The sequence below is a fragment of the Microtus ochrogaster genome, unplaced genomic scaffold, assembly GCF_000317375.1.
Source record: "Microtus ochrogaster isolate Prairie Vole_2 unplaced genomic scaffold, MicOch1.0 UNK26, whole genome shotgun sequence".
NCBI classification, from domain to species: domain Eukaryota; kingdom Metazoa; phylum Chordata; class Mammalia; order Rodentia; family Cricetidae; genus Microtus; species Microtus ochrogaster.
This window is the reverse complement of record NW_004949124.1, coordinates 2,749,505-2,756,251: the sequence shown is the minus strand read 5'-3', so window position 1 is coordinate 2,756,251 and position 6,747 is coordinate 2,749,505.

Sequence of the window (6,747 nt, the reverse complement as noted above, 5' to 3'; positions counted from 1 at the left end):
ATGGCACACTCTGCACAACACACACTACATAGCACACACTGCACAGCACACTCTGCACAGAACACTCTGTACAGCACACACTGCACAGTGCACTCTGTATGGCACGCACAGCATACACACAAAGCTCTACATCCCCCTGCTCAGTTTGTTCTTTTTGTTTTCTTCCCTTCTCTTTTTGAAGCTATGAAGACTCTGACCTTTCCAGGAAAATTTCTAGAACTTATTCAACATGGGAGAAAAGAACAAGAGAAAGGGAAGAAGAACCAGGATGTGTGATAAGGGAAAGGTTTTCAAGAATTGTGTCTGAGCCTCACCACAGCTTGGCCCTATGGCTTTAGTTGCCTCCTACTGTAAAGTAGAGCAAGCGAAGGCTGGAAAGGTTAAGTAGTGTATCAGTCAGGGTCTCCAGAGAGACAGAACCAGTAGGAGAGACATAGTCTAGCAAATCTGTGCATAGGGTGGAGAAAGTTGGCAGGCCCAGAACCCACAGGTCAGGACAGGAGGTTGGACATTTGGGTGAGAGTCGACATTGCATTCTTCATTCTGATGCAAGGGACAGAGGCTGGAAACTAAAGTGGAGCTTTTATGTTGCATTCATTTCTTTAAGATATTTTGTTATGTTTATTTGTATATGTGAGTGCACATGCTAAGTTCAGAGGGCAACTCTTGGGAATCAGCTCTCTCATACAAGTTCTGGTAACTGAACTCAGGTCATCTGTTTGTGTGTCAAGTTCCTTAACCCACTGAACCATCTCGCCTACCTGCTCATTCTGTTACAATCTTAAAGAGAAGCCTTCTGCTTAAATGCTTTCAGATGATTGGCTGAAGCCAGAGAGTAATTTCCTGAGTCTACCAATTGTAACATGAGGGACTGCTTGGCCAGACAGGACAGAAACCCCAACAAGCAGGCCCTCATGTTATAGAATGGTGCCCACATGGATAACTGCATCCACATAAAGCCTAAGCCAGCTTGGGAAGTAATTCTAGAACAAAATAACAGCATTATGCATGGTTTCTTGGTAGCAGCAATTTCTCGGGTCTGCTCTGTTTGCTAGAGGTAAGCAAGTGCTCTCATTTAAAAGAGACTTCCTGACTCAGCTTTAGCTGACAAACCCTGTAGCTTTTTAAGAGGTCCTGCCACAAAACACTTAAATGGTGTTGATAAAAGCTGAACACATGCTTTTTGGTTTTCAGCGATGGCAGGAGAAAAGCTGCACCAGTTTAAAGTGCCATCTTTCTGGGCCATCCTGCCAGTGCAAACTCTGACTCTTTGAGGCAGGAAGTTTGGCTACAGAGAGAGAATTTGGATGTTGTTTGTGGACACACTGTTGCAGCTTACTTGCTGGCAAGGACCTTGAAACACCATAGAGTTGTGGCAATAAACATGGATCCAGTCGGTACCTCAGCCATGAGACTGAAATCTCAGAAAGCTAAGAAATGGGCTGGATCCAGTCATCAAAGCCACGGCTTTAATTTTACCCATATTGCTTGATAAGTTAAAGACTTGAATAGGCAGAAAAAGAGAAATATATAGTAAAGAGAGGTTCAAAGTCAAAGAAAACCTCTAGATGGTTTACAGTGTGTTAAAAATATATGCAGGCTTGAAAAAATGATTAAATTTTCAAAATAAAAAGAGAGAGAGAGTAGTTGGGTTTGGTGGCACACACCTTTAATCCCAGAACTTGGTAGATAGAGACAGGTAGACCTCCATGATTTCAAGGCATGGTAGCACACACCTTTAATCCCAATGCTTGGGAGGCAGAGGCAGACAGACCTCTGTGAACTCAAGGTGTGATGGCACACACTTTTAATCCAGCACTTGGGAGGAAGAGGCAGGTGGATCTCTGGGAGTTCCAGGATAGCCAAAGATACACAGAGAATCTGTCTCAAAAAGTAAGAGAAATAGAGGTTAAGATAAAGCCACATAAAGATGGAAAATACACTGAGAATCTGGATACTGTATGTTATTATGCTCTCTTTGAATTGTTTGAATACTGAGGAAGGAGCAACAGCTGCTAAAAGATATTTGTTTATAAATGTTGCTGAACTAATCCAAGATAGGTATTTTGAAAATACCTTGACTTCAAAATTGAAGTCAAAAGGTATGTTACTTTGGAGAAGAGATTTTGCTTTTGTTTCCACAGGAAATGTGAGACTGTAGATTCATTCTGAGTTAAGAAAGATCAGGTTTGATCAAGGAAGACCACCTGAGAAATCTCCGGAAGAAACAGATGGCCTAGTTGTCTGAGTTCGACATCCAGAACAGATTTAAGATGCTGTCTGAGATGATCAAATCTCACAGGATACTCTAGTCAGGACTTGATCATAACTCTAAATCTTCTTTAGGTCCCCATAAGAATATCAGCACCCCCAAACAGCAGAAAGTCGCCTGGAATACTACACCCACATTCCCAAAAAAACAGACTATGGATATTTTCCTTTGTTTAAAAAAAATAGAGGGGGAAGTGGTGTGAGATTTCTGTATTCTGTCAATTATGTCTTAAATAAATGCTGATTGGGTAGTAGCCAGGCAGGAAGTATAGGCAGGACAACCAGACAGGAAGTAGAGGTGGGGCAATGAGAACAGGAGTATTCTGGGAAGAAGGAAGCTCTTTCTGCAGTCCTGTCCAGACACTGCAGAGGCAAGATGTGACCTGCCACTCTGAAAAAGGTATCAAGCCATATGGCTAGCACAGATAAGACTAATGGGTTAATATAAGTTACAAGACTTAATAAGAAGCCTGAGCTAATGGGCCCATCAGCGCTTCTTTAAAACATAATTGACAGAATACAGTTGTCCTGCACCAACCATATCTAAAATATACCTGCACAGGAACATGTGGGCTGCTGACCAAACATCAGGCACTACAGCCCAGGTCATTTGATACAGAATTAATGGCCACAAGTGAACAAACCAAAATTTCACGGCTAGTAAATGGTAAGCTGGGACAGGAACCCACATTTCCCTGGAACCAAAAGTCAGACAAGGCGAACAAGCTGCAGTCCAGGGGCATCCTGGAACAGCACTGCCCAGAGATGGCCAATCAGCAGCTGGAAGCTCTTCAGAGTGTCCCTGCTCTGACACCTACTAACTGTCTTTAAGTTCCAAGGATGGAGAGAGACAGAGAGAGACAGAGAGAGAGACAGAGAGAGAGAGAGGAGAGGTATAGGTACCATGGTGTTAAGATTCAATGACACCAACTCAATAAAAACAACAAAAAATAATAACAAAAATATTCAATGACACCAAGAGGAAGTACACATTGATATCATAATAATAGTGAATATCACTATTCACCAAAATTTCTAAACATAAAAAGACTAAAAATACCAAGTATTGGCAAGACTGTGGAAAAACTGGAAGTCTCAAAAATTGGCAGTGGAAATGTCTGTCAGTGCAACTACTTGGATATGAACCAGGAAGTACCATTAGAGTTAAATGTCTCCTGTATCACCCAACAATACAGCCCCTAGGGATAACAAACTCAAGAAAAAGAAGTATAATAACCCACAAAGGAATGTGCACAACTACTTAATTCAGATGAACTCATATCTGAAAGCTGGCAACACCCCAGTAGACTGGATCTACTGGCAAGGACACTTTAATTCAATAAAGCATTACACTAAAATAAAAAGAAACTAACATTCTACATACATCATTCTAATCACTCATTTTGTGTTGGGGTGGAGACTTGTGCATATTACTGCACAAATAACTCAAGAAAAAGCCAAAAGATGCTAATTTTTTATAAAATTATTTTTGATAATATTTTTTTTTATTTTTTGATAAAGGAAGTCACTCTGCAGCCCGGGTGTTTCAATTTGGGTTACTATTGCTGTGATGAAACACCTCAACCAAAGACCAAAAACAACATGGCATACATGTCCTGGATCATTTGGGGGAAGCCAAGGCAGGAACTCAAATGAGATGCAGCCTGGTGTCGGGGGCTGATGCAGAGGCCATGGAGGAGTGCTGGTCACTGGCTTGCTCAGCTGGATTCTATCACGTTTATTCCTCAGTTGAACGCCACCTTGTTTCCGCTTGTGGATTGGCTGGTTGCTTTGTTTTGTTGCTGCTGTTGTTTTGAGACAGCTTCTCTCACTGAACCTGAAACTCACTGATTTTGGCAAGATTTTCTGGCTGATGAGTTGCAGAGACGCTTTAGTCTCTGCCGTCCAGCACTGGCCTCACCAGAGCATAGCACCATGCTCTTGTCTGGATCTGGGGATCTGAACTCAGATCCTCATGCTCGAGCAGCAAACACTTTACGCACTGAGCCGTCTCTCCATTCTCTGTTTTGCTTTGCTTTACATTAAACAAACAAACAAACAAAAACCAACTTTAAACACTGAGAAACCTGGAGGTTGCTGTTTTGGTACTGCGGGAGAGCTGTGACTGGGAAGAACACCAGGCCACCGGCTCATGCTGCCCACCCGTTCAAGGAAGGAGACCCTGGGAAAGTGTTCCTGGCAGAAACTCAGGAACACTTTCTGAGCTTGTGATCAAAAGGAGGTACATCTTGTAAAAAGCTCTGTCATTTCGTTTACAACAGAACTCTCTTCCCTTGTCTGATATGCTGATTAGATTTCAGACAGGATTAGTGGGGTTGATGCCATTCAGTTAAAAAGTCATCCCCTCGGGAAACAGACCAGAAAGCCTGGATTCTATTTTCAAAGGCCTTAGATCCCATTAAGATGAAATATTGAAAACCATGTGGATTTAGACTCAATTGCAGAACTCCGAGTACCGGGAGACTCTGGTGAGCACCTGGATGGTGAGAGGGGAGGGGACAGCGGCAAAATGGGGACAGTGTGTTTTGTCAGGGAGATCAGAGAATTCTCAGCAGCTCTCCTTCTCAAGAACAAGTGATCAATAACTCAAGCATTGCCCCTCTGCCAGGGAGTGGCTGAATAAATTACAGAGCGGTGGCTCTGTGAAATATTGTGTAACCATTAAAATGTCCGAATTAGAGCTACACCAATGGACTTGGATGAATTTCCACCAGATATTCAGTAGAAAAGGCAAGACACTTGTTTTAAAAGATCTATACATATTGTGATCCTCTTGCCTAAAGCCCGTATTGCTGAGTATGACAGCCCCTGGGTACGTTCACATGCCTTGTATGTGAGTCTACATCAACTGAGAAAAACAGAAAGAAACCTACCAGGTCATTAATGCCAGTTATTCAGCGGGACCTGAGATTGAGATGGGGGACGCTGAAAAAGTGTGGACCCAAGTTTTTAAAATAATCAACAACAAAAGTGGAGCCAACAGGATCGATGGGAGTTCATTCATTTGCTCATGTGAAGATAGACAGGGAGTAGGGATTAAACAGGGCACTGTGTGATGTGGGGTGCCCCTCTGTATGCTGTGAATATGTTTTATTACCTAATTGGTGAATAAAGAAGCTACTTTTGGGCCTATGGCAGGCAGAATAGAGCAAGGTGGGAATTTCAAACAGATAGAGGAGAAAAGAAGTCAGAGTCGGGGAGAGGTCATGGAGATGCCATGTAGCCACTGGAGGAGAAAGACACAAGCAGCTAGTTAGAACCTTGTCGGTAGGCCATGACCCTTGTGGTAAAATATAAAAGAATAGAAACGGGTTAATTTAAGATGGAAGGGCTAGCTAGCAATATACTTAAGCCATTGGCCAAGTGGTGTTTTAACTAATATGGTTTCTGTGTAATTATTTCAGGTCTGGGTGGCTGGAAACTAATGAGCTATCTCTGCCAACAACTGTGTCTCTCGTCTCTAGCTCTGTTACAGAAAAAAAGAAAAAAAGGCTTTCTTTTCAGAGAGTGAATCAACACACTCGAACATTCTACTTCCCTGCCTCCTGAGTACCTACATACCACTCTGTCATACAGTTCACCGAGCAAGCATCTCCTCAACTCACACCAGTACTAGGCACATTACTGCTGTAAACAAAACCATTGGAGGTGGGTACACAGAGACGTAAGTAAATAGTTATCAGATGAGATTACATAGCTATAGCTTGGACAGAGAGTGGTGCAATCGGAGAGTCTGTCGTTCTATTCTTTGTAGCCCATGCCAGCAGACTCTATGTCTGAGAGGGGGCAGTCACCAAAGGGCAAAGTGACTTAGCCGAGATACAGATAGAAAGTTGGTTTTGGTGTCCGCCACAGCAAAGACAAAAATCCCTCCTCCCTGTGCATGTCTGCCAATGCCTGTTTGGACAGTGGCAATGTTTTGTGACGATCTGAGGACACAGAGATGTGTTGTGTCTGGATCCCTGATCTTATGCTTCTGACAAGAGCACAGAGCACCGGGAGAGAGGTGGAGCGTGGCCCTGGGATGTCTGGCAAAGTTCCTAAGCTGGAGATGGAGAGGAGGGAAAGGGACTGGCGTCCTTTTCTTCAGAGAGGAGATCCCTGGCTACCTTTCCATCAGTAGTAGTAAGGCGCATGGTCCCCAGAGTTCAAATGAACCACAATTCAGGCAGGCAGGGGAGATGGCTCGCTGGGCAAATGGCTTGCTGTGCAAGCATGAGGACCTGAGTTCGGATCCCCAGCATCTGCTTAAAAAGTTGGGCACATTGGTGTGCACCTGTAACCCTAATGCTGGGGTTGGCAGAGAGGGGCAGCTCCCTGGAGCCCCAGCTTGCTGCTCAGTCAACCCAGATGAATGGATGAATGGATGAGCTGCACATTCAGTGAGAAACCCTATCTATGGAAAACTCAGGTGGCGATTGGGAAAACCGTCCTAACTTCTACATGTACCCATGC